General features: G+C 50.7%; 1 long non-coding RNA gene across 1 annotated transcript; it reads right to left on the bottom strand.

The window, feature by feature from the left end:
• Window positions 1–218: 218 nt before the first annotated feature.
• On the bottom strand, window positions 219–20,638 carry LOC130117323 (uncharacterized). Its single transcript, XR_008810636.1, has 3 exons — window positions 20,554–20,638; window positions 426–471; window positions 219–302 (listed from the first exon to the last, which is right to left on the bottom strand). It is a non-coding gene; the product is annotated as an uncharacterized LOC130117323 (long non-coding RNA).
• Between the last annotated feature and the right edge of the window lie 206 nt (window positions 20,639–20,844).

The raw sequence follows: 20,844 nt of genomic DNA, 5'->3' as shown, positions 1-20,844 counted from the left end.
AAAGAGGGGAGGGAGGGAGGGAGGGAGGCGGAGGGTACGATAACAGAGGGAGGTGGGGGTAGGGAGTGGGGCACTAGGGGAGGGAACATACATCACCGTTTTAAGTGACTGCGGTGGGACGGCCTCTCTTTCTGTGCACAGTAGGTACCTGAGCAGAACGGACAGGCTTCCAAATTACTCGGGGCTAATTATGCAGCCCAGGCCGTCTGTTGTGGCAGCCCGACACCCTCACGGAGTCACACGTCCGCCGGCTGTAATACTGCACGCTGAAAACCAGGAAGTGGCATGCGACCGATATGCTGCTAATGAAACAGTTTGCACACAGACACAGGAAGTTTTCGCTTTTAGAACATTTAAGCATCTAATCGGTGTGTGTATGTATGTGTGTGTGTGTGTGTTGGACGTATTAATTAGATTCCTCTTACCTTGGAGAGAGAGAGAGAAAGAAGGATGGACAACACCCAGGAACTCCTAGGAAAGATGACACGACAACAGCAATTCAGCAATTTAAGAGGACACAGAAGGAGCAGGGTGTTCATCTGTTCTGTCTGTCCAACCGGCACAGGTCCTTAGGAAAGCTGGTGTCAGGAAAACAAAGATAAATTGACGAGGGAAACGCCATCCTTTTACACCACAACATCACAGCTGTCCACCTAAGGGGGAAAAAAAAAAGCTGGAGTAACTAGAGTAAACATATTTTGTCTGTCCACCTGTCAACAGGCTGAGTGATGCACTTGAGGACACACCAGGAATTTCCGTTCATGACCTATTTGAGCAGGGACACACAAAGGGAGTCAGTATGCGGCGAGTTCAATGTGTGTGTGTGTGTGTGAGAGAGCGAGAGCGAGAGAGAGAGAGAGAGAGAGAGAGAGAGAGAGATGGGGGGAGGACGAGAGAGGAGACATCCATTGGTTTTATTTGGTTAGTAAAGGAATAATATTCTCAGACATGTCCACATGTACCCATTGCTGAAGTCCCACTATTTTAACTGCGTGCTTGCTGACCCGCGGTTTGACCCGGGCACCCGTCCACCGGAGGAGCCGCTCAGAAATTTATTCCTCAGCTCCTTTCCACTGTCCCCGCGACCGGCTGGCTGACCAAGCGCCTGTTTCCAGCACACCGATTTCGTGCCACTCCAACATGCCAATTAAATAAATAAAATGATAAATAATAATAAAAAAAAAATCTGCATCACTGCCCGCAAGAGAGGCGCCGGGTCAAACCGGCGGCGGGCGACGCCGCGCGTTTAAGATCAAAGCGCTCGGCTCGCTTCCCCGGGCACCTCGGCTAAGGCCGCGCGCGTCTGTCTCTTCGGCGGCCGCGGGGTTAAAAGCTTTGCTTGTGACGACAAAGCCGGGCCAGCTGTACGTAGGTCACATTCGAGCCCCGGCCGCTGGAAAGCCGACCTGCAAGACAGGGCGTAATTATCCCAGCCGGTCACAGTTCAACAACTCCATCAAGCTGCTCGCCAGATACCAGGTTTCCCTGGCAACCCCGCTTTGGAAGTGATTTGCAGATCAGAGGGAGAAGAGAAGATTACGCTGGACTTGGGTAGGGGGAGACGGCGGCGGGGGGTAAAGGGGATGCACCCATCAAAAAACAAATACAGCGGACGGCAGGATACATGTACACAAACCCACTACAGGAGCGGGAGGCGGCGGATGACCTCTTGATTCCATGTTATGATGTCACTCTAGAGCCGGTGCGATGCACATCGCGGTTTTCCTCACACCGTGATATTTTAAATATGGCGATTTGATGCCACGGTTTCATTCTTCTTAACGCTCCGTCCCGCCTTATCTTCAGTAATATGTGGATGAAAAGTGCAGCTTTAACGACAACGTTAACACAGCATCCTTCTTCTAAGTAGCCCGTTCCTGTACTGTGACGAACTTCCACGTGAAACAGGAAGTGAGGGTGGGAGGGATTGGGTCGGACCGTTCAGGATCTGATTGGACGGCGTAAGACGTTTTATGATATTATTGGTTGGAGTGCTGCTGGCCCCGCCCACTCCAGACTTGATGACGCAGCCCAAAACCTGGATGTTTTAGAGGAGGTCAGGGTGAACAGATTTGTTGGGAAATAAGTAAAATGTGGATTTTCTTTGTGGATTTCTCCGAATCGTACCTGGTCGATAACCCCGCTCTCCCGAGCCGTCCCGGTCGCTGCTCCACCCCCCCTCTGCTGATCCGGGGAGGGCTGCAGACTACCGCATGCTTCCTAAAAGTGTCATTTTTGGGAAGTATTTTGGCACAAGTTGCTGAATGGATGCGTAATGTGACCGGGGGTTATGAGCTAACCTGGTAAAAAAAAAAGGTCAATTTTCATTTCACGTCGTATTTAAAACACGGGTGTGGGTTTCCTGAGCGAACACTCCAGCAGACTCAAACACTCGAGAGATGTGGAACAATCACCGCGTCACACTTTTTGTGCTTCGGCGGTGAAATTCCGGGCGATCGCTGTGATATTGTTGAGGATGTGAAGTGAACATGTGTTGCTTTGCCTCGTTAGCTCTGTTCCCCGGTTAAATTATCGGCCTTTTCAGGAAAAAAAAGAAAAAAAATCTGCTTCTATGCACCGCCTCTGTGCACTTCCTGTTGGCACCTGCATCCTACCCGACTCCAGCCACTGCCTCGCGGCGTTCTCCCCGGCCTACACCCCCTGCTCGTGTTGTGTGTCATCTCTCGGGTTGTGCGTCGCTCTGGGCACAAGCGTCTGCCGAATGTAACTGCAACACCGTCGCCGCAAGTTGTCGTGTCAGCCAAATCGCACAAAGCCAGATTTCGACCTGTTTTACATCAAAACCTGACCACCGTCCTCCCGGGCGACGCGGTTGCATCACCGGGTCCGAGCAACAGTATCCCAGAATGTTTTCCCTCCCCGCTTCCAACAGCTTATGAAAAAAAAAATGGGCAAAACTGCACAATCCAAACAAACCCTGAAGGATCAAATCACATCCTTCCCCGCGTTTTATCCACCCAGAGTCCCGGCCGGCCAAACATCCTGCTCCACTTGGAAACACGTCACGCCGCCGCCGCCGCCGCAGCGAGACCTGCTCCGGCTGCAGCCTCGTGCGGTCTTTAAACCGCCACGGCGCGGCCACGCCATTCTACACCGGATCGGCACAGAACCGGCACAGAACCGGGCCTGCGTGTGTTCTGGTCAGCTGTGCTCGGACCTCTCGGCTGACCGGGCCGCCAAAAAGCCCCTTCCCTTTGGGCTTTGCTGTTTATTTCTTTTTAGTCCCCGGCTCCACTCGCCATACTCCGGTACCGCCGTGAGGCCCGCGGTGAAAACCCTCCCGCCTCGACGCAGCGCCGCCTGCCTTTTCAACAGCCTGTCTGAGCCCGGAGCATTTGTTGCTGCAGGACTTAATGGGCGTTTATCCTTCATCTCCGCCGCCCTGGAAATAACAGAGCAACTTTTTGGGCCCGCGGATGACGACGTTAAAAGCGGCGCTACGATTCACGGCCCCCCGTCGAATTAAAAAGAGACCGTTTCCTTTGCTTTTGCATAGATCTAAACGGGGGGGGGGGGGGGGGGGGGGTCTCGGCGCGTACGAGTACACGTACGCTGGTGTGCACGTGCAGTACACGTGCCCGTGTGTGGCGTCATCTACACTCACTGTGTGTGTGTGTGTGTGTGTGTGTGTGTGTGTGTGTTCAAGTGACTGTCTGGCCTCCTGCCGCAGTGTCTGGAAACGCAGACCCTGACCCCCGCCACACACACATCCGTCCCACCCTTCTCCCAGTTCCCACACTGGTCTGCTGCTATCAGACATACCTGCCCCTGCATCCACCCCACCCTAACCCCCCACCCCCCCCCCCCCCAGCTCGCTGCGATAACAGAGCCGTGGAGAACTAAGCCGGTTATAGAAAAAAAAAAACAATCTGACAATCGATGCAAAAAAAAAAAAATCTGATTTCCTCATCGGCTGTGCTGAACCCACATGTGGCGGATAAATGTTAATCTCCCTCATTACCTTTATCACAGCGTGGTGTCTGTGTGTGTGTCTGTGTGTGTGTGTTACACAGCCACCTCTGAACAAAGGAGGGAAAATCTCCTGCACACACACACACACCCACCCACCCAGGTGCACCGCTGCAGTACTCGATACTGCGGCGGGCTGGGCTCCGGCTCGCCTGGTGCGGGTCTGCGCCGGTCTTTTCCCCCCTCGGGACGTTCAGGACCCACACAGGACCCACACAGGACGCACACCAAATATTCAACCGTGCCCATGTGGGAAACGCACTTCGTTACGGCGCACGTTGTGCGGCACAACTGTTGCGTAAACGCTACTGTAAGCGGCCGAAAGCCCTTCTGGTTGGTGTGCGGCCTCTCGTTCGGCACACGGTTTGTAAACCTATTTCCTTATGCGCATATTTTCATTTCGGGGGTCTTAAATCTACACCCCTCGAATTGCCGTTCATTCTGCGTGATGCGTGTGTGTGTCTGTCTCTTGTGTGGCCTTGTGTTGTGCGAGCGGAGACAAGAAAACCCTCCACAGTGGAGTGATTCTGGATGAAAAAAAGGAAAAATCAGGGATCGAACCACTCTGTGATTACGTCACCTCTGGTGAACTCTGACCTTGGGGAGTACTCCCCCCGGTTATTTGAGGACGGCGTATTACTTGGAAACGAGCCGCGGCGTGGAGTGACCCTTTCCGGGGTCCAGTCAAACCAGCACCGCTTTCCTGGCTTCAGACCGGCCAGCCCTCACGTCTGGCCCTCAGGCTTCCCACAATGCACTCCTGCAGGGCCAGAGGCGACACAGGACGACCCGACCCACCGCCGCGGGCGAAAACGGACCGGCGCCGGCAGGGCGGTCCTGCTGCGGTGCCCCGGCTGGTCCTTCCTAAGACCCAACACTTGTATTTCCTTGCTCGCTCGGCACCGTCGACCCGTCTCGTCACGATTAACGACGCGGAGGGAGAGAATCTCAGCCAGCCATCGAGCAAGCCTCCCCCCGTTCGTCTCCGTCTCCTTCTTATGACTCGGAGGACGCGTCCACGGTTCGCCGGGGGGGGGGGAGGAATCGGTCAGTAAGACGGACGAGCAGACGACACGTTTCACGCCGCAACATCGACAGAAGTCGGTTTCGGGGGGCGTTTTGCGGAAATTTCCCCCCCCGACGGTTACGTTTTCCCCCTTTTCGCGCGTCCTCCCGTGTCGAGGCGCCGCGCCGCAATTAACGAAGCTGCGAGCCGGCCAGATTCACGCAGAAAGCCCTCCGAACCGAAGTTTGTATTCCCTGTTCGAGGCCGACAAACTCGCCCCTGAGCTGATTTGTTTTTCTTCCTTCCCTTTCGCGGGGGTGATATTTATTGGCTCCTCTGTGGATTGGATTGAGCGGGGCTCGCTTTGTTACTGTTGGGGGGGGGGTGGGGGGGGAGGAGGCGGGGGGAGCGGCGAGGGTTTTCATCAGCGGGGCTCGGGCGCTGCCAGACTTTGCTGCGTGTCAGACAGATCCTAATAAAACTGTCTGGCTGTTTTGTGGGCACCGGCTCGGCTCTCGCTGCGCCGCGTCTGACTGCTCAGCACTTGTCGCACCGCGCCCGGCTGTTTGGTATTCATGGGGCACGGCGCTCCTTCAGCTGTTGCTGGGGGGGGCTCCGTGGCACCGGCACAGGCTGATTAGTTGGCATCAGCATTGTTCACTTCGAAACCGAACGGGGAGGAGGACGGAGAGGGGGGAGAGGAAGGAGAGAGAAAAAACATAATTAGGGCGAGAGGGAGACGGGGGGAGAGAGCGATGGAGAGGATATTAGAGGGGGAAATCAATCGTTTTGAACAGCATCCCTGATACGGGTAATTTAGTAGAAATTGGGTTTTCAGAAAAGCACGCCGCCTCGGGGGGGAGCTGCGGGTTTGAAAACCGGGTCAGGCGGATGACTCGCACCTTTGAGCAGTCGGCTCTGCAGAGAGGACGACAGAACTCGGGTTTTATTTTATTATTTTGTTTTTCTTAAGCGGGCCCGATTCACCGTCACCGCATTTCCCTCGTGTTGCTCACACGAGACCGACCCGGTGTTTCCACTCCGAACCCGACGTTCGGCCTCCCTGTCTGACTTACTCAACAGCCTGAGTCCGACTCACCGCCGCGGCCGTGCCACGTCGTGACGCGGCACAACGGTGACGGGGATTTGTGAGGCTGTGAATGAGTCAACGTGTGCTGTAACTCCTCACCGGCGTCACGGCCCGTCGAGGTTTTGATTTTCCCCAGAGGATCGCTTATAAACACGAGCGCTCTTCAGCGACCGCCGACTTCCTGTGCACCGCAGATCCCTGAATTCCTCTTTCACGGCGTAAGAAAAAGCCTTCATCCTAAACATAAAACACCCTAAAAATATTCGACCCGGTCCGGTCGCCGCTGCAGACGAGTACAGGAAAGACCAGACTGCAGTGAAATCCTGCTGCAGGACTGGCAGACGCAGTTCGGATGTGGTTTGTTTGCATGCATATTTTTTTTTGTTGACTAAGTTGGTTAATAATACGAATTATTTTAACCTGACTCTGCAAATCCACATCTGCTGCCACATCCTGGGTGTGATCCTAAAGTAAAGTACACGCTACCTGTAGAACTGTTGCACACAGAAACACAACACATTGCCCTGGCTGTATAAAAATGTGATTGGGAGACAGAAGAAGTAAACACAAGTTCCCGGTCGGCGGTGGATTAAGTAAGCCGGGGGACATTTTGAGTGGTGTTACTGCCCCTGTCGCCGGCTGATGCAGAGATGCGTCCCAGAATGCCCTGGCGGCATCTGAAGTCAGAGCCGTCCCGGTGGGGAGTGACTAGCTTCTCTGACGGGTCGTATAATGGATCTTATTGCTGCACCGTGCAACAAGGGGTCAAACAACACAAGCCCGGGGGTGGGAGGTGGAGGTGGTGGTGGTGGTGTGTGGGGGGGGGGGTTGAATGGCTGCAGTCCTGCCATTTAAAAAAAAAACATTTTTTATCAGCTCTCTGCATGCAGGGCATTCAGAAGCACACTGGTTAGGTATGAGACAGGTGGACGTTGTGACGCAGCATCGATGGCGAGCTGCATTTCGGGGGGGGCGGGGGGGCGGCGATGGCGGAAAAAACTGCCACACACACACACACACACACACAGACGGCGGTCTTGACGGGAAGAAAAACATATCAGAAAAATAATCATCTGTGCAGCGCCCGGCATGCGTGATCCGGCTGCACATCGCAGTCCTAACCGGAGTTGGGAGTGTGTGTTCTTTATTGCGCAACACTTCTCAGCCTTTACATCGTCTTCTCTCTTTTCTCTCTGACTTAACCTCCTTTTCCACGACATCCCCCCGGCCACATGTGACGCTCTCTTTCCCTCCGGACAGCGAGCCGGCGGCTGCTTGGTGCCGACTCCACCCTCGGAGCGTTCGGTAGGAAGTCGATTGTGCCCTCCGCCCGCGTCCCAAGAGCCTAACCCGTGATTTTTTATCAAGAGAGCTCACAAGTTAGGGTCTCAGGGAGCAGGTGAAGTACGACAGGGTCTACTGAGGAGCCGCAGTCAGCTGCAGGGCACCGAGTGGCACTGGCACCTTCCCCTCTTTTCCGGCTCTCTCCCCCTCTCTCCCCCTCTCTCTCTCTCTCTCACACACACACACACACACACAGTCTCTCTTCCCCCACCACCACCACCACCACCGCCACCTAAAGGAGCCTAATGACTGCCCCAAAGGCACCGGAGGCGACATAGCGTCTGACCACTGTGAGGCACTGGATCACGCCACAGCTCCGTCGGAAACAAATAAATAAATAAAAAAGCAAATAAAAACCAAGACAGCCCGAATCAACGAGAACAAAAGAATCTTCTTATCCCCCCCCCCGCACCCCCCGCACCCCCCGTCAACGCCGATAACTCGCTGCTCGATTCGGCGGGCTCTGATTGATTCCTGTGTACACAAAAAGACATGCACGGACGGACAAAACTTGCACGCCAACGCGACGACACGCGGCAGAGGTGACGAAAGCGGCGGACGTGGCGACGGCGAAGGAGCGAGGGGGTGAGATGACAAAGGGAGATAGGAGATATTAGGAGTCACGGAGACGGCCAGACTTGAATTATCTGCAGATCGTTACCAGGGCAGAAACAGAGGATGAGGCTCGAACAAACACAACCAGCTTTTTGTTTGGGCAAAAGGAAAAGCCCCCCCTCCCCCTCCACCCGCCCCCCACCACCCCCCTTTTAGCCAAGCAGCTGGGCTTGCCTCTTTGTCTCCAGAGCGCCGGCTGATGATCAGCAGTCTAGATTTCGCTGGTGCGGCGTGGCCGGCCCCACAGCCCCGCCGCGGTCAGACCGTCCGTCCGCTAGCGCCGACCAGCAGAGCCAGACAGCCCCCCGACTAACAGCGGCTCCCGCCCGCGCCGCCGGCTTCCACCCGCGGTGGCGAGCGCTGACAATGCTCAATCAGAAGTCGAATAATCAAACGCGACACGACGCGAGGCTCTGCGGACCGCCGGCGTGCAGGAGAATGCAGGTACCAAAAAAAAAAAATAAATAAATAAAAAATCCACGCCGATTAAAGCCTTAAAAAAAAAAAAGAAAAGAGAGGAAGAGAGCGAGCAGGGGAGGACGGAGGTATTTGTAGCAGAGGGGTGCGCACGAGGCTCCCTCTGGAACTACTGGCCGCCCCCCCCCCCCCTCTCCAGCCTCCGTGCCGCAGCGCCCTCTCGCCATCGGACGCCGCCACCTACTCGCCAAACTCTTGCCACCGCGGCGTCCAGCCTGGCACGCAAGAAGTTGTCACCGTCACAGATAGCCGGCTAGAGTCGTACATTTAAAGCACTTCCGCCTGAATTTAGGGGGGGGGAAAAAAAAAGAAAAGAAGAAGAAGAAGTGCAGTTCTGACTCTCGGGTAAGCGAGGCGGCGAGGACGCAGAAGCCGCGCGCCCGCCGCCACCAGGCGCCAAACTGCTCCGTCATGAATGTTAACTAAGTGACACCCAAAACATTCCCATGTCATTTTCCCCTGACATGTACCAAACACGCTGCCCACCGCCTACCCCCCGACCCCCCCCCCCGCCCGCCAGCCCGCCACACACCTCTCTCTCCTCCCCATCCCGCCACCACCACCACCTCTCCCGACTCCTCCCCCCTCCAGACTAAAAATCAGATAGATGTCTCTGCCTGTCTCTCTCTCTCGCTCTCGCTCTCCCTGGGGAAACGCTGAGCAGAGTGGAGGCTTCCGGAAATGAATCGCTCCCCGTCGCCCCACGCCCCACGCCACACACACACACACACACACACACACACACACACACACACACACACACACACACGCACACTCCTCCGTCTGCGCCGGCGACGCCTTTTGTTATCCACCTCTGGGCCGAGAATAAGGAAGAACTGAAGGGGGGAAAAAAAGAAAAAGAAGAAGGCAGCGAGAAGAGGGGGGAGGAGGGGGGGGAGAAGGGTTGGTGTGGGGAGGGAGGGGGCTGTGCTGAGGTGTCCGGGGGAAGCTGCAGCCAGACGCAGGTCAGTGAGGTGGGACGCCTCCACTCACCCCCCCCCCCTCCCCACCCCGCCACCCCTCCCGCGGCGTCGTCCCTCCTCCGAGAGCTTGCATCGTCAGCTCCATCTCAGCGCGGTAACCTCCCCCTCCTCCCCTCCTCTCCCTGAACCCCGCCTCCCCCCCCCCCCCCCCCGCCGTCCATCCCTCAGCTCCAGACGCGGGGACGTCAGCCGATCAGCCGAGTCGTGACGCTGTCATCTACGCCGTGCATTTTTTTGTGGCTTTTTTTTTTTCTCCTTTCACCCCCCCCTCCCCTCCCCTCCCCTCCCCCCATCCTCCCCTCACAGGTCCAACACAACGACGGGAGGATGGGAGCGCTGGGAGCGCTGCCACCAGCAAAACGATGATGCTGGGGGGGGAAGAAAAAAAAACCCCCAAAAAAAAAAAACTATTTCGTCTTCCTTCCTGGAGCAAATCTTCACCCTCCTCCTCCTCCTCCTCCTCCTCCCTTTGACCCTTCCACCTCCAGCCCTACCTACCTACCTCCTACAGGCAGTGGGGGCAGAACTAGTCTCCCCCCCCCCGTCCTGCCAGGTCCCCTCTACCTGTCTGCTTGTCTGCTGCTCCCTGTCTGCTGCTGCTCGCCCTGAGTGAGATACTGCAGCAGGAGTCTGCGACGACAGCCCTCTCCCTCTCTCCCTCCCTCTCTCTCTCTCCCTCTCTCTCCCTCCCTCGCTCTCCCTCTCTCACGCCCTCCATGCACCCTTTGCCAGCGTACACGTTCCTGCTCTGCGCTGATCAATTTTCTCCTCCTTTCCAGAGGCGTGCAGACACGCTGCAGCGAACCGGCTGGCTGAGGAGGACGATGCCCTTTGGCGCTCGACGCCGTCTCACGACACGCGCTGCAACACGGACGAGGCTCGCTCTCACACACACACACACACACACAGACACACACACACACACACACACACACACACACACACACACACCACTCGCCAGACGTAGCCGGCGACAAAACGCTGCCACACACACGGTCGTCTGAGACGACACACACCCGCCGCAGAACTGTAAAGCAGCGAGCACTACTGGCAGTGAACGCACAATGACAACAAACAAACAAACAAACTCACAGTCGGGGAAACAAACTCGAGACCGGCGAGAGATTAATGATCCAAGGACCCCCTCCCCCCCCCAGAAGAGTCGGAGCAGGGGGGGGCGCGGGAGGTGCCCGACCGCCCGACGGACACACGAGATCTGACACGGACAATGATGCGGTCAGCGCAAGCACCAACACGGACAGCCGCTGTCACAATATTGTGAGCGAGGCACGAAGGCGGCAGACAGCGGCAGGAGGGACAAAACTGCCCTTGGCAGAGGGGCAAAAAGAAAACAAAAAAAAGAAAACAAAAAAGGAAAAACGACCCAGCCTATAATATGAAGGAAATCCAGATCTGACGAGGAGCCGGAGTCGTGTCGAGTTACTCGTGTGTGTTTGTTTGTGTCAAAAGTTTGCTTTGTCTGCGTCGGTCCAAATGTAGACAGATGCATTCCCCTCGTGCCCCCCGGCCAGCGCCGCCGGTCAACACGCCGGCGCCACGCCACCGAGACCCTTTAAAGAGCGACTTTGGCCAAACTGTCCTGCCACACAGCAGACCGTCAGATGAAAACATATCTATACATATATATCTATATCTATACATATATATCTATATCTACATATATATATATCTATACACACATATCTATATCTATACATGTATATCTATATCTATACATATATATCTATATCTATACATATATATCTATATCTACATCTATATATATCTACATCTATATATATCTATATCTACATCTATATATATCTATACACACATATCTATATCTATACATGTATATCTATATCTATACATATATATCTATAGCTATACATATATATCTATATCTACATCTATACATATATATGTAGACATATCTATATATCCACATCTATATATATATATACATATATACATATCATATATACATAGCTATATCTATCTATATATATCTGTACATATCTATATCTATATATGTGCCTATGATTCTACCTGTATAAGTATCAACCCATCTACAGTACGTACGCATGTATGTATGTATATATGTATGTATGTATCTAAACACACAGGCATGTATGTATGTATGTATGTATGTATGTATGTATGTATGTATCTATCTATCTATCTATCTATCTATCTAAACACACAGGTATGTATGTATGTATGTATGTATGTATGTATGTATGTATGTATGTATGTATCTAAACACACAGGTATGTATGTATGTATGTATGTATGTATGTATGTATGTATGTATGTATGTATGTATCTAAACACACAGGTATGTATGTATGTATGTATGTATGTATGTATGTATCTAAACACACAGGTATGTATGTATGTGTATGTATGTATGTATGTATGTATGTATGTATCTATCTATCTATCTATCTATCTATCTATCTATCTATCTATCTATCTATCTATCTAAACACAGGTATGTATGTATGTTTGTATCTATCTATCTATCTATCTATCTATCTATCTATCTATCTATCTATCTAAACACAGGTATGTATGTATGTTTGTATGTACATACATACCTACTTGTGTATTTAGATACATACATGAATACATACATGCATGTATGTATGTATCTAAATACACAAGTAGGTATGCATGTATGTATGTATTTATATATGGACGTATGCACATGTTTCCATCTAGTCATCGTTCTTTTTTTCTTCTTCTAATTTTTCCCTTTTTCTCCCAATTTAGTGGCCAATCGCTCCCTATTCTGGTTCAAACACCCACCCTCGTTAGCCATCGTTCCATCTACGTGAATACACACACATGCACGCACGCACGCACGCACACAAAAGAGAAAAGAGTACAAAAAAACAGCTCCTCCGTGCAGCCAAGCTCCGCTGTACCAGTGGTATAGTATCATATAATGATTCAAGGTTGAGTGAAAGGCTCTTTGTCCCAGAATAACACAAATATTCATATAATATCTAATTAATATTACCCCCCCCACACACACCCAAAATAAGAATTTAGAAATGAAAGTTCATGGCCAGTTTCTTTTCAGGTGGAGGGCGAAATCAAATTCAAAGTCAGATTTCCCATAATTTCTAGTAACCTTGAAAATGTCAGAAATGTTGTTCGACTCCACTGCTTATTTCCAGAGGCCATGTGAGGCGGTCTGCGCCGAATGGCCCGTTATTCTGTGTGACAAGGCTGCGGCGGAGGGTCAACAGACAAAAAAATAAAATAAACAAAGAGCCGAAAACAACATTTTTCCCCGCGTCTCCTTCTCTCCCCTTGACGGCTTGTTCTAATCTCCAGACCTAATCACCTTCAACACCATGGATAGATTAGGGTCGTGACCCCGTACGACACTGCGGGGGCAGGGAGAGAGATTTGCAAATGTTATCATTGATTGATTATGCCCTTTTAATTCAAATGGAAAACAGCGGTTATTCAGTGAAAGGAGGCTGGTTTCCAAAATATCCCTCCACTGCTGTGTGAAAGCAAAACAAGAAGAAGAAGAAAAAAAACCCACCTTGTTTCAACCCCACTGAAATGTAATAAAAACGGGGTATTTCGGTAAATCCCCCGGCCAATGTCAATACCGTGGCCAGGTTGAAGTCTATGGCAGAGGGCTGGTCTTTGTAGATAGGCCTGGTGATGGAGGTGGTGACACGAGTGGGGGTGGGGGGGGGGGGTTGTGTGTGTGTGTGTGTGGGGGGGGGGCTGCTCTATGTGAGAGCCAGCGGGCAGCCATATAGGTGATCAATCAGCTCTATTACAGCCATGTCACTGCAGCGTCTGGAGCTGCCTCCGCCACCCGCCCGTCACCGCCGCACATGCACATGCACGTGTATACACACACACACACACACACACACACACACACACACACACACACACACACACACACACACACACACACACACAGACACACACACCAACACGCAAAACGTCCCTCTTTTTGTCTCTCTTCATTTCGCACTAGTCTAGACGACAAAAAAGAAAAGAAGAAGCCCTTAACAGAGCCGGATCTAAAGGGGTGATGAAACCAGCTTCCCAGGGTGTGCAGGGAGGCACCGCGGCACAGCTCGTCCGTCCGTCATCGTCTGCGTATCGACGGCGTATTCAGAAAAGGGACGCGACTCGGGATAAACAGACGTGTCTGTGATCAGAGAACGCAGAACCGAGTCATCGTGTCACAGCTGAAACAGACTGTAAATCACCCAGACAGACATTTTCAAAGCCAGCCCCCCCCCCCCCCACCCCAAAAAAAAGAGAGCAGGTCTCATTGTCGCTGGGAGGAAGCGTGCACGATGAGCTAAACGGCATCGGTGCACCCGCGGTTTTACTGTGACGCCGTTTGTTTTACAACGAGCCCCGAAAATAGCCAGGCACCGACAGAGATCCATATCTGTGCCGCGGATGCCCGGCGAGCATCAGACGAGCATCCAAACAATGGGACTTATCTCAGACGGCGACAAACAGCAGAGAAATGGGGACACGGAGGAGCAGAGGCAGGCGGCGGTGGCAGTAGCGGCGGCGAGGGGCGGTGGGGGGGAAAAGGAGGAGAGTGGGATGCGGGGAGGGCAGGGGAATATGTGATGCGTAGCGCCTCGCCAGCCAGCCAGCCAGCCAGCCAGCCAGCCAGCCAGCCAGCCAGCGGGACATTAATGACGATCATGTCTTGTCACACTAGCTGTCGGGCCAGTCAGCAGATCCTGCCCTTGTCCCTGCCCTTCTCTAATCAATGGCATTGATCTGTCCCAGGGGTCAAGGGGCAAGAGCGTATCAATAGGGGGAGAGTGGCTGATGCAGCAGGCGGAGAGGGGCTGACTCCAGACGGATCAATGACAAACCCCCGCGTCTGCCCAGGGTGTGTTATGATTATTCATTTGCCATTAACCCGGACACATTAAGGGAATATCTCTCCTTGGGAAGAACCGGCGGGCAGACCTCGCGAGGCAGGAAGCCGCTCGCCTACGTATATGGGAGGACCCATTTTGTCCGATGGTTTAAAAAAAAAAGAAGAAGGAAAAAAAAAAGAAAAAAGGAGCGACTGTCCCGTGCTGGCTGAAACCAGTCCTCCTCAGGTTTCCAGACAGGTCTTTTTTATACTATTACTTTTCTATTCTTAAAATGACCGCAACCGCAGAACAATCACAGCTGGGGGGGTGGGGGGGGGGTGGAGGGGGTATAGACAACAGCGGCGATCGTCCGGCAGGACAGAGTCCTGCAGAAATGCCGTGCTGATGAAACCGGGACGTAGTTTGAATGCTTAACGAATCACGCTCTTTCTCGTAAATGTTCTGTAAATTACTACCGGCCTCACTCTGTTGTATAACGTTGCACACTGTCACCGAACCAAGTCACATTCCTGTACGTTCTACACACAGCCGATAAATAAAGAGTTCTGGGATCCTTATAACTTCAAATCGTTTCCATCAAGAAATAAAAAAAAAAAACCCCATCTTATCCATAATCCCGTCAAAATACAGACCACATATCTGTCTCTGTGGACTTCTTCTTCTGAGCCTTCCCAGCCATATGAGATCCATGTTAAAGGAGCACAATAAGATCTCTGAAGCAGAAAATAAATCCTGAAAATGTTATTCTCTGAAAATCCCCGACAGAGGCTCTCGCAGTCCCCCCTTTTTTTTCCAGCTCGGTCTAAATTTAGATGTACAGCAGTGTGCGATCGCACAATAAGAGACGGAAGAAACTCCGCAGCACCGAGTCTCCGGCAGTACTGACCAGCGTAAAGTACATTTTATTTATTTAACGTTTTTCACAACGGCTCCCCGGGTGCTGAAGGAAAACGCTTCACGCTAAGAAGCCGAGCTGTCAGTCGCAGCGATTTATCCATCTAAGAAGAATTTCAGGAAGAAAAAACAAAAAAAAAAAACAAGGAGAAAAAAACAAACAATAAATATGGAAATGACGCAGAATATGACCCGATAATGCCGGCGGTGCAACACGCGGGGTGTGGTGTCTGCAGCGATATTTCACTATCCAAACATTTCGTTATTTTTCCCTCCACCAAAACACCGAATTTGAGCGGCGATACGACTAACTTTGCGTAAATGTTGTGATTCACAATATTGGATCTACAGACTTTGTGACATTACCCCGTGGCGTCTGCTTACGCATATTTCACGGTATATCTAACTCAATAATGGAAATCTTTATTTTCTCTAATTCTCAAAAGAACCTTGAGGTTCTTGGCCGGCAGACTTTTTTCTTTTTTTTCTTGCTAAAGGGGGTGAGTATCGAGGCAGGAAGAGACAAAATAATCTACAAAATCTTGCCCACAAAATCATCCCGTAATTTATTTGTTCAACCGTCCTATAAACGGAGGCCCAGCTGGAACCAATGACTTGTAGCCGTGCCGCCGAGGCAGCTGGACGGAGGAGTGCTGAGGCAGCGCCGTACTCCGTGGCGACGACACATCTGGAGGACCGATCGGGGTTCAGAGGTGAGGAAAGATGGGAGAGGCACCGATCTTTAAATAAACTCCAGCCCGGCGCGGCGCGGCTCGGCTCGGCTCTCCTTCCACTTAACTGTTATGGACTAAATGACAGGAAGGAGGCCGGAAAATATGTACGGTGTGTACACAATAAAACACAAGTAGCCACTATATGTTTCTGCCTTGCTGGCTTTGTGCTCATCGTGCACAATATTCTCTCCTGTCACTCCTATCACCGCCGTCTCCGGCTGGTATTTCTGAGTCCGAAGGATTGGTACAACTTATTTAAAATAACGTGACTCCTCAAGGCATCGAAGAATAAGGACACAGTGGAGGACATCTGCTCAGATCCACTTTTAATCTTGACTTACACTCAATGGAGAATGTAATGCTCAACAATAGGCCTCACAGATCCTTTTTTCTCTCTCTCCACAATTGCATCCGGCCAATTACCCCACTCTTCCGAGCTGTCCCGGTCGCTGCTCCACCCCCTCTGCTGATCCGAGGAGGGCTGCAGACTACCACATGCCCCCCCTCTCCCCCCTCCCCCCGACACATGTGGAGCCACCAGCCGCTTCTTTTCACCTGACAGTGAGGAGTTTCACCAGGGGGACGTAGCGCGTGGGAGGATCACGCTATACCCCCCCCCCCGAACAGGCGCCCCGACAGACCAGAGGAGGCGCTAGTGCAGCAACCAGGACACATACCACCCGCACCCGCAGACACGGCCAATTGTGTCTGTAGGGACGCCCGACCAAGCCGGAGGTAACACGGGGATTCGATCCAGTGATAGGCAACAGAATAGACCGCTACGCTAACCGATCACCCGGCCTCCCGGATCTTTACCCTGACCTTGACCACGCCAAAGCCATACCTAAACTTAACCATCTCTGATCTAACATCTAAATTTAACCATCAGTAATCCAATAGTATTAAAAAGGTATGATGAGTACATGTGTCATCGTTCAGTGATATGTTGAAATGCATTGTGTTCATGTATTAACATGTGATTTGACACACTGACATTTGCATCAAATCAGACGAGGTCATCACATCCGGTCAGACATACGTATATAAGTAAATATATGCATCCTCAAAGTGACACTGCCACATCTGGCCCTGCGAGACTAGCTGACATGCGACGTATGCATGTGACAGAAGACTTGCAGTCAACTTATTTTGTGAAGTGTGTGTTTTGTCTGTGAGACTGGGTTGTACTTTGTGTGTGTGTGCGGGGGGGGGGGGGGTATCAGACCTGAGGTGTTGGGGACACCTGTGCTCGTTGGTTGAACGAGCACGTGTGACGCTCTTTAAAGCAGAGGTGGGAGGCGGCGGGTAATTTGACCACTTGGGTTTCCAGAGGTTGGGATCAGAAAAATCGAAATCGGCGGATTTTGTTGAGAATGCGAACAGGCCGCGGAGGAATACGTTCCAGAAGACGTGGGGGATCATGAAGGTGATTCCTGGTTTGTTCGGGACTAATTTATATCTGTCTACTGCACTGATATTTCCGCCACGGGGACTCTCAGGGGTTGCTCAAAAGCACAACCACCATTAGGTGTTGGAAGAGCTTCTGTAGAATTGAATCTTTTTGGCTTTGTGGCAATTGAAAGACTACTGGTCCACCCATAAAGCTAGTCCTCAAAAATGGTCTCACTGGAATGCTATGGGACTGTGGCTTGGGCTTGCCACTATTATGCTGAAATGAATGGCCTCACTTAGTCATTATTATGAGTCCAACGTATACATAATACATAAAATAAATGAAAATGTCAGCAATATTTCAAGAGCAGGCAAAGTCCTTAAAGACTCTTGTAAACTATCAAATACAGGCTTTATAATCTCACAGTACAAAAACAAACCTCCCTCCGTGTGTGGTCAACTCTGTGGAAATTCTGATGTCCAAACATCATGAAGCACAAATCAGTTATTTTCTACAGGATGAACCTTTAACCCAGAGAGCTTACTGGATAAACGGCCCACATTCCCAAATGGTCATCCGCTCGGCATCGGCCCCTCAACGCGGCAAACACGTGTCATCCATCAAACACCGAAAACACTTCCATAATGATAAAGAACTGCGACGGAGATTAAAACACTCGGCCACACAAGATTTCAAGTCAAGTCGGCCTAAAGAGCAACAAACTGGTAAATCTTCAGCTAATCCACCGGGCCATCTTTCCTCCTATGCAGTACTCTGGAACCATTTTACGAGATGTGGAACGGTGCCAGACGTAAATGAAGTCAGCAGCCTTGAGCCTGGTGGACAAGTCTACAGTAAACAGAGAGTTCAGTGTCGCTTAGGCACGCTCCAAACTGAAACTAGACCTCATGCCACAAATGCTTATTGTATGGATCACCGGCCAGTATATCACAAGGCCCTCTGACAATGCATAAACACCGAGCTTTTTCCTGTGCTGAAAACTTGAGAAGTTACAGAAGTCCGCGGAGACAGTTTGAGGCAAACAGCCTTGGTAGCGGCTAGCTTCGTACAATAACCTCGCTTCCCACAGCCAAAGTATCTTAACTTGAGTCAACTTGGAAGTAAAAATCCAAATTTAAAGTGCAAATGACTGCTGTAAAACATAACAGAGAATGTCAGTTAGTGGAAAGCACCTATTTAAACAGAGCAACTCAAGAGCATTGATTATTACATTTTCATAACTTTGTGTTTATATCCAGCCATCTGCGCAACGTAATTGCGTAGCACATGAGTGACGGACTGAGACAATGTCACGGCCTCATGTCGACAAAACTCCGCTGGAAAGTGGAAAACCAGGCCTTAAAAGAGCCAGCAACTGTTTGCTGAGTAAAGCCGCCTTTGTGTGAAATGGGTTCCAGAACACAATTATGCCGTAATGAGAAAAATGACCTTTCACAAGCGGGCCGATATTACCGAGCTGCAGCAATATTTTAACAACACTGGTCTTTTCTTGCTCCTTGCAGTTGCAAAGCCAAGCACCAGAGAGGCTTTTCGGAGGATTGATTGCCACGTTGTGGGTTGAACAAAAAAAAAAAAAAGGAAAAAAAAGAGACAAATTAATTAATGAAAGACTTTAAAACATCCGTCTTTTAATCTGACCCCCTTCATTAACTGATGCCAAACAACCTTTACACACCGGTCTTTTAATTGTTACCTTTCTCTGAATCATCAATATTAAGACTGATGGGAACCCGTAGCATTAGCGATGCAAAGAATAGACCACCGTCTTTGTTGTGTGCATTTGGCAGTTAAGGCAACACTATACTGCGATCGATTTCGTATGGCCCCTTTCGACTTACCACAGTGCATCACGTCTAAAAATACACCGCATGTCCAGCTAACGCTAATTGAAGATTTTGAGCCACAGCGGGCTGGCTGACCATGGCTGTGGCCAGGAAAGGTCAGCTATGAAGCAGGAGCTCCAGGTGGGCAAGAACCACGCTAACGTAAAGCCCATTAACACTGACTGTACAGTCCTAGCATCGTCCACCTAGCAGCAAGCCACAGGTAGGTCACTGCTGATGCACCAGCGTTCAACTGAACCACCGTCGACACACAAGCGCTACACGGGTGATGACCGAGTGACAGTTCTGACGTCATACGTGTACTCCAAGGAAAGCTAGAAGGTTGTACAGTTAACTCCCAGGATGTAATTCTAAACCATACAACCTACTACCTCAACCCGGATGCACACATTTTCACTAGGGCTCCTCTTCTCTGTACGATAATCACAGTATATCGTCATCTGTCTGGCGTCAGCTGGTGCCCGTCCTATTTCGTAGGATCGCGGTGTTATCTATGTCAAAAAATAAAAAAAGGGGGGGGGCGAGCTACCTCAGCTAATACAATATCAAAACAAATCTGATCCGATAACGGCGTTGCACACGGAGCATTCTGTTCGTGACGGACCCAAATAACTGAACTGAAGAACAGATAACGCAGTGTGATCGTCATGTATTTTTCCCGTAACCAATACAACCTCAATCAATTACGCGTAAATAGTGAAACTGTAAAAAATAATAAAAAGTGTAAAAAGTGGTTAAAAGCCGACGTTTGCACCACAATGACAAAGACCCACAGAGGCGAGCTTGTGTTGTCAGATTTGCCACAAGATCGGATCTACGGGTTTGTGCCAAATGGTTATATAGCCAAAGTATCAAAATAACTGCACAGATTACCAAAATACAAAATGCAATTTAAACAGCCCAGCGTCGTTTTACATACCACACTATAAGAGCAGAGGTGAGTGAAATACCTTGGATGATTTCTTTGCAAGAGAACACGAGTCAGAAAAAAGAAAAAAAGAAAAAAAAGAAAAAAAAAGGACGTGACCTTGAAGAAAAAATGGTTGCCTGGTGTATTGAGTTCAATCAGGTGACAAGACAGTGTTTTCTCTCCTTAGCCCAGATATACGCATGACGAAAACAAGGAAGCCACAGTCTAGAGGAGAGCTTCAGCTGGCGTTAAGAGGAACTGCAACGGGGTTTTCTTTGGTGCGATTCCTCACCGAAAAGAAAATAAGAGAGAGAGAGAGAAAAAGAAACACATGGTAAGAATTTTTGGGAAACTTACCCTTTATGGATGGATGTGTCTCGGTCGGGGGTTTGGTATTGTTCATGGCCATTTTCTTGTCTCTCTCCCTCTCTCTCTATCCTCTGTGGAAACAGGAAAAAGAGAAAACTGTTAGGACTGTGCAACGGTGTGTAATTGCTTGCTTTTGTTCCAGCCTGCCGTGTTACCGAACATAAATGACTTGGAATTAACAGCAAACCAACAGCAACGGTATGAGCAACAATCATGGTAAGAAAAGCACAAGAGCCCACTAGTAGTATGAAAATGATGAAAGAGAGAGAGGAAGGGAGG

This window comes from Lampris incognitus, chromosome 8, assembly GCF_029633865.1.
Source record: "Lampris incognitus isolate fLamInc1 chromosome 8, fLamInc1.hap2, whole genome shotgun sequence".
NCBI lineage: Eukaryota > Metazoa > Chordata > Actinopteri > Lampriformes > Lampridae > Lampris > Lampris incognitus.
Note: the sequence above shows the minus strand (reverse complement) of the source record. Positions and strands in the feature narration are given on the sequence as shown.